General features: G+C 38.1%; 1 protein-coding gene and 1 pseudogene across 16 annotated transcripts in view; one reads left to right on the top strand and one right to left on the bottom strand.

Moving 5' to 3' along the window:
• Nucleotides 1–19048, bottom strand: part of MLLT10 (MLLT10 histone lysine methyltransferase DOT1L cofactor) — a 237176-nt gene that overhangs the window by 200161 nt on the left and 17967 nt on the right. Inside the window, exon 1 of one of the 16 annotated variants that reach the window (XM_078450370.2) lies at nt 13973–14154. The exons of the other annotated variants lie outside the window; for them this stretch is intronic. The gene's annotated coding sequence lies outside the window, so the exon portion shown is untranslated. Of the gene's footprint in view, nt 1–13972; nt 14155–19048 lie in introns of those variants that run through there. 16 annotated transcript variants of the gene reach the window in all.
• LOC132660534 (U2 spliceosomal RNA) lies at nt 15593–15682 on the top strand (annotated as a pseudogene).

Below are 19048 nucleotides of genomic sequence, written 5' to 3'. Positions count from 1 at the left end.
ACAAAAAGCACAGGGAATCCCAAATAGCCAAACTGGTTGCTGAAAAGCAAACGCAGGAGAATCTCTTCAAGGAGCCAAGAGAAAATGACACATCAGATACAGGGGAACCACCGGTGATTAGAGAAATGGCTGATTTCTCATCATAAAGTATGGAAGCCAAAAGACAGTAAAATACAATCTTTAAAGTGCTTCAAGAAAAAGAACTGTAGTTCCACCCAGAATTCTATATGCAACTAATATACCCTTCAAAAACAAAGGTGAAACAGATATTTTCACGTAAAAGGCAGTAAACAGAATCCATCACCAGGAGACATGGACTACAACAAAGGCTAATAGAAGAAGTTCTTCATAATAAAAGGAAATGGTACTAGATGAAAATATAAATCTTTAGGAAGTAAAGAAGAGGACCACAAATGGTAAATATCTGGAGAATATAAAAAATTTTAGTTCTTAAATTCTCAAAACTACAAATGATTATTGAAAGCAAAAATTATAATACTGTTTTCTGGAGGTTATAACGTATAGATCTAACACATATAACAAGAGCATAACTGACAGCAGACAAAGGGTACATCAAACAATCTCTATGGTTGCAAGATTTCTACACATTCAAGAAGTGACATAGTATTAACTGTAAGTGGTACACTATATAAATACACGATAAAAAGGTAAGGAAAGAAGATATTGAAATTGCTAAAGAAATAAATGCTAAAAGGAATAGCTTTACAAAACTGATATATTAAAATTCTAATCTATATGCAGGGGTGCCTGGGAGGCTCAGTCGGTTGAGCGACTGACTTCGGCTAAGGTCATGATCTTGGGGTGAGTTTGAGCCCCTCTTCTGGTTCTAAGTTAACAGCTCAGAGCCTGGAGCCTGCTTCAGTTCTCGGTCTCCCTCTCTCTGCCCTTCTGCTCATGCTCTGTCTCTCTCCCTCTCAAACATAAATAAATAAACTTTAAAAAAATGTTTTTTAATAAATAAAAGTAAAACAAAAGACATGCAAGACCAAAGACTGAAAACTACAAAATGTAGGGAAGAAAAAAAAAAAAAAACAAAGATGATCTAAATAAATGGAGATATACCTTGTAATTAAAAGGAAGACTTGTGGCACCCAGGTGATTCAGTGGGATAAGTGTCCAACTTCAGCCCAGGTCATGATCTCACAGTTCATGAGTTCGAACCCCGTGTCAGGTTCTGTGCTGACACCTTCAGAGCCTGAAGCCTGCTTCAGATTCTGCCCTCCCGCACTCTGTCACTCTCCCACTCACGCTCTGTCTCTCTCTCTCAAAAATAAACACTAAAAATATTTTTTTTAATAGGAAGACTCAACATGTTAACATGTCAGTTCTCCTCAAACTGACCTACAGATTGAAAGCAATGATAATCATAACCCTATCAACCTTTTGGAAGAAACAGAAAAGCTAATATTGTAATTTATATAAAGTGCTTAAGACTTAAAATATGCAAAGCAATCTTGATAAGGATGAAAAAGGTTGAAGGACTTGCAAATCTAACTTCAAGACTTACTATAAAGTACAAATAATCAAACTAGTATTACAATGATATAAAGACAGACAAATATATCAATGGAGCCGAATGAAGACCCCTGCAATAGCCCACTTATGCAGCCAAGTGCTGTTTCACCAAAGCAGTTCAGTAAGGAAAGGGGACTCTTTTCAACACATGGGGCAGAAACAACTGGTTATCCAGATGCAAACAACAGACCCTACAAAACTTAACTTGAGATACATTACAGACCTAAGTATGAATTAACAAAAACAAAGTTTTAGATGAAACAAAGCAAATGACCTTCATGATTTCAGGGTTAGGCAAAAGTGTCTTAGCTCATAGTAGACAATGAAGACAACTGACGGACTTCATCAGACAAATATTTCTGCTCGTCAAAAGCACAGTTAAGTAAATGAGATGGGGTGCCTGGGTTGGCTCAGTCAGTTGAGCGTCCAACTTCAGCTCAGGTCATGATCTCATGGTTCACGGGTTAGAGCCCGGCATCGGGTTCTGTGCTGACAGCTTGGAGCCTGGAGCTTGCTTTGGATTCTGTGTCTGCCCCTTTCTCTGTCCCTCCCCTGTTCATGCTGTCTCAGAAATAAATAAACATTAAAAAAGAAAAGGAAAGGAGGGAAAAAAACACAGACTTGGAGAAAGTACTTACAAAAACATTTATCTAACAAAAGACTAGTATCCAGGACATGTAAGGATCTTTAAAAAGACAGAATTAAAAGGGGGGGGGGGGGGGGGGGAGGAAAATTTTACCAAACTCTTCACAAGGGAAAACACACAAATGGTCAACAAGCAAATTAAAATGTGCTCAACATCACTAGTCATTATGAAAATGTACAATAAAACCATAATAATATCACTTCTAGTCGGGACTGAGTAAAAGGGACCAACTTCAACCTTTTGCATAAGATAACAAAAACCTAACAAAATGTATATGAAACAACAGCACTGAAGATTTTGGAAAAGTAATGAAAGACAGTGATCCTGGGAAACAAAAAACAAACAACAAGAGAGGCCATACATTTGCCCAGCCTACTGCCTTGAGTTTCCAGGCCATGAACAGGCAGAAGGAACCCAGGCAGGGCATGTGGTCTCCCCAAGTTGAAGAAATAATGTTGGGCGTCCAAGAAAGCCAAGGCAGTTAGAACTCAAAAGGAATACTGGCACTGAGGAGAGAGCTAGAAAAAAAGAAAAAGGAAGAGATCTATGGAGGCCTGTCCTAGAAAATACTGAGTAATCAGTACGTGCATGTGAGAGAACTATTCAAGGCCAAGTAGAGAACCACCAGTTGAATCAGAAATAACCCCAGCACCAGAACTCACAGAAGGATGCAAATAATGCTTGTTTCGGAAAGTCAGAATAAAACACCCAATAATTAATACTGCATCAAAGTACTAAGAAGGATTATGCCTCCGAAAGTGGGAAAAGTTAACCCTTAGACTAAACTGAGCTCTGGTCTATCTAAACAAAACATAAAACCAAGACCCAAAAGGGACAAACTTTTCTAATAACCATGTCACAGAACAAAGTACAAAAAGTATTTTTAGGCATACTAAAATAGAGAACAAAACAAGATAAAATTCACAATGATTAAAAATCAATACAAACTTACAAGACATACACACAGAAGCAACAAATTACATCCAATAATGAAACAAGTACCAGTCAAACCAATCTTGAAATGACACATAACAAATTTAGTACACAAATCTTATAAAACAATTATAGTGAATACACTCACTGTTCAAAAAGCTGGCAAAAACACTGAACATGTTAAGTAGAAATATGAATAAGAGTTTTTAAAAATTTGAACTTCTAGTGATGAAAATGACCAAGGTCTAAGATGAAAAATAATACTGAAAAAAAAAAAAGATGAAAAATATATTGTATAAGATTTACAGCACAAGAAATCAAGTAATAGCTAATAACTAAAATGAAACACATAGAAAAAATACTTTAAAAAATTAACAGAGTATGGGGCACCTGGCTGGCTCAGTAAATGGAGCACATGACACTTGATCTTGGGGTCGTGAGTTTGAGCCCCAAGAGTAGAGTTTACTTAAAAATAAATGAAGAGAGTTTAAGTTAGCTGTAAGATAACTTCAAAAGGCCAAATATACTTGAATTTGGAGCCACTAACAAGGAGATAATGCAGGTGAAAAAAATCAGGAAAAATGTCAACAATTTGCCATTCTTAATGGTATTATAAGCACACAGAACAAAAGCACTCTTTAAACACCAAGCAATAGAAACATAATGAAATGTAAACCATGTGTCAATATATCCAAAGAAAGAAAGAAATGAAAACTAAAACATATAATTACAATTGGCAAAAATCTTTATATATAATATACTTTTAAGCATCTTTAAAGCAGCCAGAGAAACAGTTCATATTACATCATGGAGTATCAAAAAAAGTAAAAATGGTTATATTAATATCACTTAAAGTAGATTTAAAAATCAATATTATTGGGATGCCTGGGTGGCTCAGTCAGCTGAGCATCTGACTTCAACTCAGGTCATGATCTCACGGTTCATGGGTTCGAGCCCCACGTCAGGCTCTGTGCTGACAGCTCAGAGCCTGGAGCCTGCTTCGGGTTCTGTGCCTCCCTCTCTCTCTCTGCCCCTCCCCTGCTCGTGGTCTGTCTCTCTCTCAAAAATAAAATAAACATTAAAAAAAAAATTTTAATCAATATTATCAGAAAAAGGAGGCTTATTTCACAAAGATAGTGGGTTTAACAAAGGTGAATTCTACCAAACATTTAAAGAAGAGTTAATACCTAGTCTTCTCAAACTATTACCAAAAAAAAAAAAAAAAAGGAAGAAGCTTTGAAATTTATTTTACAAGGCCAGCATTAACCTGATACAAAAACCAGATAAAGACACTACAAGAAAAGAGAACTACAATCCTATCTAATATAGATGCAAAAATTCTCAACAAAATATTACCAACGGAATCCCACAATAATCAATAAGAATCATTCACCACAATCAAGTGGGATTTTTTTCCTAGGATACAAGTATAGTTCAATATTTGCAAATGAATCAACATGATACATCACATTAATAGGAGAAAGGATAAAAATGATATGATGTCAATAGATGCAGAAAAGGCATTTGACAAAGTACAACATGTATTCATGATAAAAACCCTCAACAAAGTAGGTATAGAAGGAACATTTCTCAACATAATAAAGGCCATATATGAAAAACCCACAGCCAACATCATAGTCAACAGTGCAAATTTAAAAAAAGCTTTTCCTGTTAAGATCAGGGAGGAGACAAGGATGTTCACTCTGACCATTTTATTCAACACAGTACCAAAGTCCTGGCTGCAGCAATCAGACAAGAAAAAGAAACGAAAAGTATCCAAACTGGTAAGGAAGAAGTAAAACTGCCACTGTTTGCAGATGACATGATACTATACATACAAAACTCTAGAGACTCCATCATTTTATTATACTGTAAATGAATTCAGTAAAATCACAAGATAAAAGAATAATAGAGTAATATACAGAACTCTGTTGCATTTCTATACATCAACAACAAAGTAGAGAGGGGGCTCTGGGTGGCTCAGTCGGTTAAGCGTCCGACTTCAGCTCAGGTCATGACCTCACAGTTTGTGGGTCCAAGCCCCACGTCGGGCTCTGTGCTGACAGCTCAGAGCCTGGAGCCTGCTTCAGATTCTGTGTCCCCCCCCCCCCCACCCCCGCCCCTCCCCTGCTCACACTCTAAGTAAGCACACATTTTAAAAAAATAAATAAATAAATAAAAGAACAAAACTGGACCACTTTCTTAGTCACCCACGCACAAAAAAACTCAAAATAGATTGAAAATCTAAATATAAGACCTGAAACCAGAAAACTCTTAGAAGAAAACATAGGCAGTAATATCTTTGACATCAGCCATAGAAAAATTTTTCTAGATATGTCTCCTCAGGCACATAAATAAAAGCAAGGATAAACTTTGGGACTACATCAAAATAAAATGCTTTCGCACAGCTAAGGATATCCTCAACTAAAAGCAATCCACTGAACGGGGACAATGTTTGTACATGATAAATCTGATAAGGGGTAAATATTCAAAATATACAAAGAGGGGCGCCTGGGTGGCTCAGTCGTTTGAGCGGCCGACTTCGACTCAGGTCATGATCTCGCGGTCCGTGAGTTTGAGCCCCGCGTCGGGCTCTGTACTGACAGCTCAGAGCCTGGAGCCCGTTTCAGATTCTGTGTCTCCCTCTCTCTCTGCCCCTCCCCTGTTCATGCTCTCTCTCTCTCTGTCTCAAAAATAAATAAATGTTAAAAAATAAAAATAAAATAAAATAAAATACAAAGAACTTACACAACTCAACACACACACAAAAAAAAAACCTGATTAAAAAGTGGGCAAAAGCCCTGAATGTACATTTCTCCAAAGGAGACATACAGAAAAAGAAAGCCTCATGCACTGTTGGTGGAAACGCAACGGATGCAGCCATTATGTAAAATAGTATAGTGATCCCTCAAAAAATTAAAAGTAGAAGTATCATATAATCCAGTAATTCCACTTGAATATTTACCCAAATAAAACAAAAATACTAATTCAAAAAGATACACGTACTTCTATGTTTACTGCAGTATTATTTACAATAGCCAACATATGGAAGCAACCAAAGTGTCTATGGATAGATGAATAAAGAAGGTGTGCATGTATGTGTAGGTAATGGAGTATTACTCAGCCATTAAAAAAAAAAAGAATAAAATCTTTCCATTTGCAACAACATGAATGAATCTAGAGAGTATAATGCTAAAATAAGTCAGCCAGGGAAAGACAAATTCCATATGATTTAGCTTATGTGTGGAATCTAAAAAAGAAAACAATAAGTGAACAAACAAAACAGAAACAGACCCATAAATACAAAGAACTGGGGGCTGCCAGAAGGGAAGGTGGGGAATGGGGAGTAAAATGGAAAACAGTAAAGTGTAAGTGGGTAAAATAGACAAGAAGAACAATAATAAAGGTGATTAGATTAATGATTATGTTGATGAGCACTAAGAAATGTATAGAATTGTTGAATAATATTGTACCCCTGAAACTAATGTAACACTATGTTAATTACACTTCCATAAAAAGACATAAAAAAATCAACAGTATCAGGAAAAAAGAGGATCATTTTACAAAGATAAAGGCTTTAACTCATTAAGACAATATCAAAATCCTAAACATTTATTCATCTAGTAACAGCTTCCAACTACATGATGTAATAATAACAGAACTACAAAAAGAAATGGGAAAATCCACAATTATATATGGAGATTTCAACAAACCTCTCTCAATTGATAGAACCAGTAAACAGAAAATCAGTAAGAATATAGTAACTTTGAACAACATTATCAACCAGAAGAACACCATCAAACAAACTGACATTAAGTGACATCGACAGGATACTCTACACAAACTAGCAAAATATTCAAGGACATATGTAAGATTCACCAAGACAGATCTATATTCAGGCCATGAAACAACTACTGATAAATTTTAAAGGTTTCAAGTAATACAAAGAATTTTCTCTGACGAGTAAGTCAAAAAAGAAACCAAAAGAGAAAATTGAATCTATTTTTAAATGAATGAAAATGAAAACAAAACTTACCAAAATCTGTGTAGGGCAGTTAAAGCAATAATTGAGGGGAAAAGTTACAGCACTAAATACCTGTTAGAAATCTCAAATCAATGACTTCACCTTGTACCTCAAGAAATTAAAGGACAAAAAAGAAGAAATAAGGATCAGAGCAGAAATCAATGAAATATAAATCAAAAACAACAGAGCCAACTCATTGAAATCAAAGGCTACACTTCCTCCATTTACTGGATGATGGAGATGTACTTTTCCCTCTTAGGCAATACAAACAAAAACTGTAGACACTATAAATGAAACAAATACATTCTGAAAAATGTTAAGAAGGCAAATTAGCTAGAAACCACAGGACTCAAGGAATAACATGGCACTGAGGTTCCACAGGTTTTCTTTTTGCCTAATATATCCCACTCTTTGATTGGAAGAAGTCAGCAACCCAGAAGCACCGACAAGCACAGAACAGACCCCCACCCCCACCCCCAAAAAAAGCTCAAATGAAAGGACTCCTCTCTCTTGCTAGACAAACAACCAGGAAGGGCTCATATTAGCTAGGAAAAGAAAACTTTTAGACAGTGCTGCTCTACTCCAGCACATCACCACAGAAAAAGCTGATCCTACCCACTCCTGCAATGGTCAAGCAAGGAACCTAGACATCCACTCTTGTGAGATTATGAGTCATTCCAAGACTACCCCTGGGGTAGTGTAAGAGCAGAACAAACAGGGAACCAGAATTCTCAACCTCACTGGCTGGTAATGAGCATGTCCCCCCACTGTGTCAATGGAGACAACAAGGGAAGCCTGGACTTTCACCTCCATCTGGCAGTAACAAGGAAACTAATCCTGTCCCTGGGGTGGTGTCAGAACATCTAGCAAGGAGTTAGGAGTTTCACCAACACACAGTGGTAAATGAAGCCATATCCATTGTGGCGATCAGGTAGAGCACCATCATACGCACCTCTGCTTAGCATTAACAAGCAGCCTCCCTCAAATGTCAACAAAGGCCCAAGAGGGAATGTGAACTTCATCCCATATCTGGCCTAAGGAGATGCCAACCACAACTCCTCAAATCAGACAAGTGTCAGAAAAAGCCAGCTAAAACAGGTTTGTGTAAGATGCAAAGTCCCATAACATAACACAAAAACGTTCAGGTTTCAATCATTTGTCATAGGGGCACCTGGGTGGCTCAGTTGGTTAAGGATCCAACTCTTGATTTCAGCTGAGGTCATGATCTCATGGTTTGTGGGTTTGAGCCCCACATCAGGCTCCATGCTGGCAGTGTAGAGTCAACTTGGGATTCTCTCTCCCTCTCTCTCTGCCCCTCCCATGCTCGCGCTCTCTCTCTCTCTCTCAAAATAAATAAAATCATTTGTCGTAACAAAAACCAGAAGATCTCAAATTGAATGAAAAAGACAATCAACAGATGTCAACACGTAGATATTTGTAATTTTAACATCTGACAGAGGTTACAATTATCCTTTTTTTTAATTCTTCTTAAGAGAGACAGCATGAGTAGGGGTGGGTCAAAGAGAAGAGAGGGACAGAGGATCTGAAGCAGGCTCTGCACTGGCAGCAGTGAGCCCAATGTGGGGCTCAAACTCACCAACCATGAGATCATGACCTGAGCCGAAGATGGATGGATACTCAACCAACTGAGCCGCTCAGGCACTCCAGGATGTTAGAATCTTCTGATAAAGATTTAAAAACAAAAAAAAAAAAATGTTTAACGTTTATTTATTTTTGAAAGCGAAAGAGAAAGACAGAGTGCAAGCAGGGGAGAGGCAGAGAGAGAGGGACATACAGAATCCAAAGCAGGCTCCAGACTCTGAGCTGTCAGCACAGAGCCCAATGTGGGGCTTGAACCCACAAATCATGAGATCATGACCTGAGCCAAAGTCGGACACTTAACCAACTGAGCCACCCAGGTGCTCCCTGATGAAGATTTTAAAGCACCCATAATAAAAATGACTAAATGAGGAATGCCTGGCTGGCTCAGCCGGTACAGCATACAACTCTTGATCTCAGGATTATAAATTCAAGCCCCACACTGGGTGTAGAGATTAAATTAAATCTTTTTTTAAAAAATGATTCCAGGGGCACCTAGATGGCTCAGTCAGTTAAGCATCTGACTCTTGATCTTGGCTCAGGTCATGATCTCACGGTTCTTGGGTCAAGCCTCACATCAGGCCCTACACTGACAATGCGGAGCCTGCTTGGGATTCTCTCTCCCCCTCCCTCTTCCCCTTCCCTGCTTGCATTCTCTAATATATAAACTTAAAAAATATAAATAAATGATTCCATGAGCAATTACAAACACAGAAATGAAATATAAAAAGCCTCAGCAAAAATCTAAAATATAAAGAACCAAATGGAAAATTTTAGAACTGAAAAGTACAATAAACAAAATTAAAAGCTCAGTATGTGACTTCAATAGCAGAACCAAGGAAAGAGAGTAAAAGAATCCATGAGCTAGATGATATAACAATCAAAATTATTCAAAATAAACAACAGGGAAGAGTGTGAAGAAATAAAAATGAACAGATCCTCAAAGACCTCTGGGACCATAACAAAAATTCTTAACATTTATGTCATCAGTCTCAAGAAGAAAAGGAGATATAAAGCGGGACTGACTCAGTCAGTTGAGCATCCAACTTTGGCTCAGGTCATGATCTCACAGTTCATGGGTTTGAGCCCCAGGTCGAGCTCTGTGCTGACAGCTCAGAGCCTGGAGCCTGCTTCGGATTCTGTGTCTCCCTCTTTCTCTGCCCCCCCATCTCTCTCCCAAAAATAAACATTAAAAATTTTTTTAAAAGCAGAAAAAAGAAAAAGTACTCAAAGAATGACTGGGGGCACACAGGTGGCTGAGCATATGACTTTGGCTCAGGTCACGATCTCATAGTTCATGAGTTCAAACCCCACACCGGGCTCTCTGCTGTCATCTCAGAGTCTGCTTCAGATCCTCTGTCCCCCTCTCTCTTGCCCTTCCCCCCCACTCAAGCTCTTTCTCTCAAAAATAAATAAAACATTAAAAAAAAAGAATGGTTGAAAATGTTCCGTTTTGGTAAGATATAAAACTACAGAATCAAGAAGCTGAGCAAATCTCAAAAGGGATAATTCAAAAGGCAACTACCCCTAAACACATCCTGATTAAACTTCTAAAATCTAAAAACAAGGAAGATATCTTGAAAAGAAGTCAGAGAAAAACACTTTCTTTATACAATAAAATTAACTTGGGAGCAAATTTCTCATCAGAAATCAGAGGCCTGGGGTGCCTGGGTGGCTCAGGTTAAGCATCTGACTTTGTCTCAGGTCGTGATCTCATGGTTCGTGGATTTGAGCCCCACATCAGGCTCAGTGCTGACAGCTCAGACCCTAGAGCCTGCTTTGCATTCTGTGTTTCCCTCTGTCTCTGCCCCTCCCCTACTTGTGCGAGCGCTCACGTGCTCTCTCTCTCTCAAAAATAAATAAACATTAAAAATGTTTTAAATAAATTAATAACAAAAGAAACCACAGAGGCAAGAAAGTGACACAATATTGAAAGAGGAAGTTGTGAAGAAAATGAAAAAAAAAAACTCAGTGAAAATCCTAAAACCTGTGGGACATACTAAACCAGTAATAAAAGGGAAATTTATAACCATGCACAGAAAAGTCAGAGTCTCAAATCAATAATCGAAGCTTCTACCACAGAAAACTAAAAAAAGAACAAAATAAACCCAAAACAAGCAGACAGCAATTAAAAATAAAGAGTAGAAGTCAGTAAAATTTAAACTAGAAAAAAAAAAAAAAGAAAAATCAACAAAACAAGGAAGGAGCTGCTTCTCTGAAAAGATCAATAAAATTGATAAACCTCTAGCAACGCTGACAAAGAAAAGGAAAGAAGACAAATCAGTATCAGAAATGAAACCGGGATATCAGCACAGAACCTGCAGACAACAAAAAGATAATCGGGGAATACCATGAACAACTTCACATGCATAACTGACAACTTAGATAAGATGGATCCCTTCCTTGAAAAACACAAACTACTCTGACTCACCAATTATGAAACTGGTAATGTGAATAACCCTGTAACTATTTTAAGTTTTTTGGGGTTTTTTGTGGGGTTTTTTTGGTTTTTAGTAATCTCTACACCCAATATGGGGCTTGAACTCATGACCCCAAAATCAAGAGTCATATGCTCTTCCAAATGAGCCAGCCAGAAACCCTAGCCCTGTCACTATTTTTAAATTTTAATTTGTACCTTAAAAACTACCAAAAAAGAAATATGAAGGTCCAGGTAGTTTCAGGACAACTGTACCAACCATCTAAAGAATTAACACCAATTCTACACAATCTCTTCCAGGAAACAGAAAAAGCAGCATTTCTCCCAACTCATTCTACAAAGCTAGTATTACTCCAATACCAAAACCATATAGAACATGAAAAGAAAAACTATAGACCAGTATCTCTCATGACTAGAGAGATGCAAAAATCCTTAACAAAATATAAATAGAATCCTGTAACACATAAAAAGAGTTATGTGCCATATCGAGCGGGGCTTACTCCACTTAAGTTAAATATTCAAAATCAATGAACGTAATCTACCATATTAACAGGTTTAAAAAAAAAAAAGTACATCAATTAATGCCAGAAAAAGCACCTAACAAAATTCAACACCCATCCGTGACTTTTTAAAATAAATACATAAGAATGGGGCGCCTGGGTGGCTCAGTGGGTTGGGCTCAGGTCATAAGCTCATGGTTAGTGAGTTCAAACCCTGCGTCAGGCTCTGTGCTGACAGCTCAGAGCCTGGAGCCTGCTTCAGATTCTGTGTCTCCCTCTCTCTCTGTTCCTCCCTTGCTCGTGCTCTGTCTCTCTCTCCCTCAAAAATAAAGATTAAAAATTTTTAAATAAATACATACACACATACATAAGAAAAATAGGAATACAACGCAGGTAACTTCCTCAACTTCATACAGACATCTACAAAAACCCTACAGTGGTTTTCATCATCTACAAAAAAGCCTACTTAGTGGTTTTCATCATGGAATCAATCCTTTCCCCAAAGGTCTTAAATCTTAAATCCAAACCATGCTGAGATTTCTAGCCAGAAATTTCACTAAAGGTGTACAAATTGAGAAGGAAGAAATAATAATAACCCTACAAAGAAAATCCCAAGGAATCTATAATAAAACTCCTGTAATTCATATAAGAATTCAGCAAGGTTGCAAAATCTAAGGTAAAAATCAATTGTTACTACCATGCCATGACACCAAAATTAAGCATTCAATACTACTTCTGCTTCCCCAAAAATTAAATACTTAGGTATAAATCCACAAAATGTGTATAGAACTTGTAGGCTGAAAACTACATAAAAGTGCCAAAAGATGGGCACCTGAGTGGCTCAGTCAGTTAAGTGTCTGACTTCAGCTCAGGTCATGATCTTGGCGTCCATGAGTTCAAGCCCGGCATCAGGTTCTGTGCTGACAGCTCAGAGCCTAGAGCCTGCTTCAGATTCTGCGTCTCCCTCTCTCTCTGTCCCTCCCCAAGTTGCGCATGCACGTGTGTACGAGTGCTCTCTCCCCCCCCCCCCCAAAAAATAAGCATTTTAAAAAATTATTTTAAAAAGGGGTCAGTGAGAAATACAATACTTATAGTAAAAATACTATGGACAAGGGAAAAAAAGTTTCCCTCCACCAACAGTTAAGATACACTACAGGAGGGGTGCCTGGGTGGCTCAGTTGGTTGAGCATCCAACTTCAGCTCAGGTCATGATCTCAAGAGATCAAGAGTCGCATGTTCCATGGACTGACACAACCAAGTGCCCCCACTATTTATCTTTTTATATTTTTGAACCATGTCAATGTATCACCTTACCAAAAACTAAGTTAATTCAAGCTATTGCAATTCTCTAGACAAAAAAAAAAAAAATTAAAGCTTAAATTATGCCAATGACTAGAGAGGTAAAGAAATCAAATTTAAAAAAATTTTTTAATGTTTATTACTTTTGAGAGAGAGACAGAGAGCAAGCAGGGGAGGGGCAGAGAGAGAGGGAAACACAGAATCGGAAGCAGGCTCTAGGCTCTGAGCCGTCAGCACAGAGCCCGACGCAGGGGTCGAACCCACAGATTGCAAGATCATGACCTGAGCTGAAGTCGGCCACTTGACCGACTGGGCCACCCAGACACCCTGAGAAATCAAATTTAAGATGCCTAGGATACCTAGATACAGATATCCAGAAGGTAATTGCAAATATGGATCTGAAGACTAGAAAAAAATTATTCAGGTGATATTATTAATACTTAGATCCCCAAGCATACATCATAATTTTTCACAGAGTTAAGATAATCAAACAAACAAGCCAGAAAAGCAATCATGTAACTTAAATTTTAAAGGAAGGAAGGAAGGAAGTAACGCCAAACAGGAAACCAAAAGGCAATATGTTTAAAGAGGTTAGAAGAAAGCAGCTTCCCAAAAGTCATGAGAAGAGAGAGTTGCAATGGAGTGATCGGTTTTTACAATGACACTAGTGATCACAGAGCAACTGAGTGATCAGTTTTAAATGCTGACAAGTGGATCAAAGAGAATGAAAACTGAAAAAATGTTGGATTTGCCCATTTGAAGTTAACAGCATAATCAACAACGGCAGACTTAGAGCCAAATGTAATAATATCAAAGGTGAATGAACAGGAGTTTGTGATATCTTATGCACTTATTTCTTTACACTCAAATTTTTTTCAGAAAAGGATCTGAGGCAGTGCACACATTAACAACCTGTATTATAACAACAAAAAATAGAAGAATGAACATTGAAAGCCAGTATGAAGGTCATCCCCCTGATTTAGGGAAACTGCTCTTACCCCTGACTCCAACTATGTAGTTCTAGTGAGGGTTGCCATTCATAGTACCCTCCCCACTCCAGCCACAGGGATGGTGGGTACATGATCCAAGACAGGCCAATCAGAGTCCTTCCCAGGATTCTTCAAGAGAGCCCCTTCTTCTGGTAGAAGGGGCTGGGAAGATGAGAGCCAAGAGCTGCCAGCAGTCATGGTTCCAGCCTCATGAAGTAGAGAGTCTGTAGTATGAGAGAATGAAATCAACACGCAGAGAAACAGAGATAAGAGGTGAAGTCCTAAACCCCACAGGAGGAGAAGGAAGAAACAAACATACTAATAATCAGATTAATATAACTGATGTAACTAAAGACCAGATTTGGTTCTGGGCTACCTGATAGCCAGAACAAAAAGAAAAACAGAATGTGCATCACCAGAGCTATCAAAAAGGAGGAAATATACCAAATCCTCAAGGGAGTCACTTTTCCTGATGCTAAGTTATTAAAAGAATTTCTTGTACACGAACTTTTATATAAGGATTACTAAAAGACGAAATGGACAAGTGTCCATGATGAGAGTCTTACAGCAAATACAGATTTCATACACAACTGCTTAAAATGACAACAAAGTTGTATCTCAATCATTATGTACAACTAAGAGGCTAGACTATACTAGACAGGTGAAGCAGAAGTATCAACTACAGCTTTATTCTTCCAGGAAGCTCGCTAGGGAAAGAGAAAAGACAAGAAATGAAAAGGGAAAAATGTAAAGGGAAAGCAGAATCCATGGGAAGATTCAAAAATGTCTGTAAAGTGAGTAGGGGAAACAAATCAAGTAAAAAGGACAGACTAAAACATAAAACAAGACCCTGGAAGAAATGGGAAAAGACCACATCATGAGCACAGGTAGTTAATTCCACCCTCCTTCCTAGAACTCCAGTAAGTGAGGTAAAAGGACATAAAGTCACAAATAGAAAAAGAACATAAGAGAAGACAACAGCTATAAAATTTTGGAAACTAGAAAGGAGACAAGGAGTAAATGACTTAACAAATCAGAAAAGGTTGCTGCAATAAGATAAGCCCAAAAGCAATGTATCTTAGACTACATAGCACCAGAAACTGGAGAAACTTTAGGTACCAGGCACTAGGGGGTAGGAGTCACACATGCACACTGCTGGTGTATGTATCCAAAAAGAATGCGTTCAGGTGAAGCTAAAAAGGAGAGACAGGATATACTGAAAAACAACCAAACTCCCCTCTAATCTACTTCTCAACTACCCCCATCCTCAGAAACTGCAGAAAGGGTAAATGAGGAAATCTGGATTTGAGGATACCAAGCACAGCTGAGGAAAGGGGTACCATACTGAAAAAGAAGAATTAACTGAAAATCTAATTGTAAATAGGAAATTCCAGCAAACATCTGGCTCAAAGAATACTGGTAACCAGGTCTGTCAATCCCAACCAGATGAAAGAGTTCCCTCTCAATAAACTAACCAGCTGGTGGTCTCCTAATAAAAGAATCCAGTTAGATCACCTAAAATGAAGGCAATCAGCAACAATCCCTGCCCACACACACAGAGCTTCCAATCTCAAATAGGTGCCTAAGAGTCACCACACTTTTTTAAAGGAATTCTTTTATTTATTTTTTATCGCTTCTCAGCCTTTTGGCTAAGATCAAGTGTAGGAATTCTTTTATTTTTTTATTAATTTTTTCTGAGAGAGAGAGTGCGCACACACGAGTGTGGGAGGGGTAGACAAAGTGGAAGATGGAGATCTTAGGCAGGATCCAGGCTGGGCGTGGAGCCCAACACCCGGCTCAATCTCACACACAACCTTGAGATCATAACCTCAGCCTAACTCAAGAGTCAGCTGCTTAACTAACTGATCCACCTAAGCACTCCCAAGAGTCACCAGATTTTTAAGCAAAGTCTCTAACAGGACAGGCCAAAACAACAATACAAAGAATTTCTGAGGAAGAGAGTCCCAGGAGCAGAAGAAAACTTCAGAAAACTGACACAAAACAAAAATAAAAAAACCTGGTTAATACCTTCACAATGAAGGAAAATACAACATTCAAGAGATATTCCATACTCATGGAATGGAAGAGGCAATGTTGTTAAAATATCCATACTACCCAAAGCAGGCTATAATCCCTATCAAAATACCAACATTTTTCACAGAACTAGAATAAAACTAAAATTTGTATGGAAAACCACAAAAGACTAAATAGCCAAAGCAATCTTGAGAGAGAAGACCAAAGCTGGAGGTAACACAATCCCAGAGTTCAAGATACATTACAATGCTATAATAATCAAAACAGTATGCAACAGCACAAAAACAGACACACGGATAAGTGGAACAGAAGAGAGAGCTCAAAAATAACCCGACGCTTATATGGTCAAGTAATCTCCAACAAAGAAGGCAAGAATATACAATGGAGGAAAGACAGTCTCTTCAACAAACGGTGCTGGGAAAACTGGACGGCTACATGCAAAAGAACAAAACTGGACCCCTTTTTAGTCACAAACAAAAATAAACTCAAAATGGATTAGATCAAAATTTGAGACCTGAAACCAGAAAACTCCTAAAACATAGACAGTAATATCTTTGACATCAACCATAGAAACATTTTTCTAGGTAGGTCTCCTTAGGCAGGGTGAAAAAAAAAAACAAAAATAAATTATTGGGACTACATCAAAATAAACCCTTTTGTACAGCAAAGGAAACCCTCAACAAAATGAAAAGAAAAGGCAACTCACTGAATGGGAAAAAATATTTGCAAATGATGTATTTGATAAGGGATTAATAGGCAAAATCTATAAAGAATGGGGGTGGCCTGACTGGCTTAATCGATAAGAGCATGTGACTCTTAATCTCAGGGTCATTAGTTCAAGGTCCATGTTGGGTGTGGAACCTACTTAAAAAAATAAAAAATTAAAAAATATGCTAAATGAAAAAAAAGAACTTAACACCAAAAAATCCAATTTAAAAATGGACAGAGGTTGAGGCGCCTGGCTGGCTCATCTGGTGGAGCGTGTGACTCTTGATCCCAAGAGTTTGAGCCCCACGTTGGGTTTAGACATTACTTAAAAATAAAATATTTTTTAAAAATGGGCAAAAGACCTGAAACAGACATTCTTCCAAACAAGACATACAGACTGAACGACAAACACAATAAAAGATGTTCAACATCACTCATCATCAAGGAAATGTAAATTAAAATCACAATAAGAAATCATTTTACACCAGTCAAAATGGCTAGTATCAAAACCACAAGAAATAACAAGTGTTGGCAAGGATATGTATGGAGTAATGGGAACCCTCGTGCACTGTTGGTGGCAGTATGAATTGGTGCAGCCACATTGGAAAGCAGAATGGAGGTTCCTCAAAAATTAAAAATAGATTACCATATGACGTAGTAATTCCCCTACTGAGAATTTACCCAAATAAAATGAAAACACTAATCCAAAAACATATACACACCTTTATGTTTACTGCAATATTATAATAGCCAAGATAACAGAAGCGACTCAAGTGTCCATGGAAAAAGAATGAGCCATAAAAAAAGAATGAGACCTTGCCATTTGCAACAACAAGGATGGTCCTAGAGGATATAAGGCTAACTAAAATAAGTCAGAAAAAGACAAATACCATATGATTTTGTTTAAATGCAGAATCTAGGGGCACCTGGGTGGCTCAGTCGGTTAAGCAGCCGACTTCGGCTCAGGTCATGATCTCACGGTCCGTGAGTTCGAGCCCCGCGTCGGGCTCTGTGCTGACAGCTCAGAGCCTGGAGCCTGTTTCAGATTCTGTGTCTCCCCCTCTCTGACCCTCCCCCGTTCATGCTCTGTCTCTCTCTGTCTCAAAAATAAATAAACGTTAAACAAAAATTAAAAATAAATAAAAATAAAAATAAATGCAGAATCTAAACAAATGAAGAACAAAGAAAACAAGCAAAAACAGACCCTGAGGGAATGGGCAAAATGAGTGAAGAGGAAGTAGGAGATACAGGCTTCCAGTTATGGAATAAGTCACAGGGATACAAAGGCACAGCAGAAGGAATATATTCAGTGATTGTGTAACAGCACCGTAGGGTGACAGATGGCAGCTACACTTGTGGTGAGCACAGCATAACACAGAGAGTCGTGGAATCACTATGTTGCACACCTGAAACTAATGTAAACTTGTATGTCAACTATACTTCAACTAAAAAACAAAGAAATAAAGACATCCAAGAAATAAAAACAGAAGATAAAGAATAAAAAACAGAACATAAGAGAAAAGCATAATAGACTTTAAAAATCTAAGTGAAGGGTCAGAAGACAAAGTAAGGAATTGCCTCAAAAAGTAGAACCAAAGGGGCGCCTGGGTGGTTCAGTCGGTTAAGCGTCCGACTTCGGCTCAGATCATGATCTCAAAGTTCATGGGTTCAAGCCCCACATCAGGCTCTGTGCTGACAGCTCAGAGCCTGGAATTTCCTTCATATTCTGTGTCTCCCTTTCTCTCTACCCTCCCCTGCTCATACTCTCTCTCTCTCTGAAAAATAAACATTAAAAAAAAAAAAAAAAAGTAGAACCAAAAAAAAAAACTTAAACAAAATATTAAAAATTGGAAAATTAGTTCAAAATGACCAACATCTTACAGAGAACAAACTGAGGGTTGATGGGGGCTAGGGAGAGGGGAAAGTGAGTGATGGGATTTGAGAAGGGCACTTGTTGGGATGAGCACTGGGTGTTGTATGGAAACAAATTTGACAATAAATTATGTTTTAAAAAAAAAAAGGCCAACATCCAAATAAAGAAACATACAGGGATGCCTGGGTGGCTCAGGCAGCTAGGCGTCCAACTCGATTTCAACTCAGGTCATGATCTCAGTGTCATGAGATCAAGTCCAGCATCCAGCTCTGCACTGGGCATGGGGCCTGCTTAAAATTCTCTCTCCCTCTGCCCCTCCAACCACCCCTGCACACACACGCATGCTCTCTAAATAAAAAAAAAAAAGTTAAAAATACTCAACATCATTATCAGGGAAATACAAATGAAAACCACAATGACATACCACCTCACACCAGTCAGAACAGCTAAAATTAACAACTCAGACAACC

The sequence above is a fragment of the Panthera onca genome, chromosome B4 (assembly GCF_046562875.1).
Source record: "Panthera onca isolate mPanOnc1 chromosome B4, mPanOnc1 haplotype 2, whole genome shotgun sequence".
Classification (NCBI taxonomy): Eukaryota; Metazoa; Chordata; class Mammalia; order Carnivora; family Felidae; genus Panthera; species Panthera onca.
This window is presented reverse-complemented; position numbering and strand designations above follow the sequence as displayed.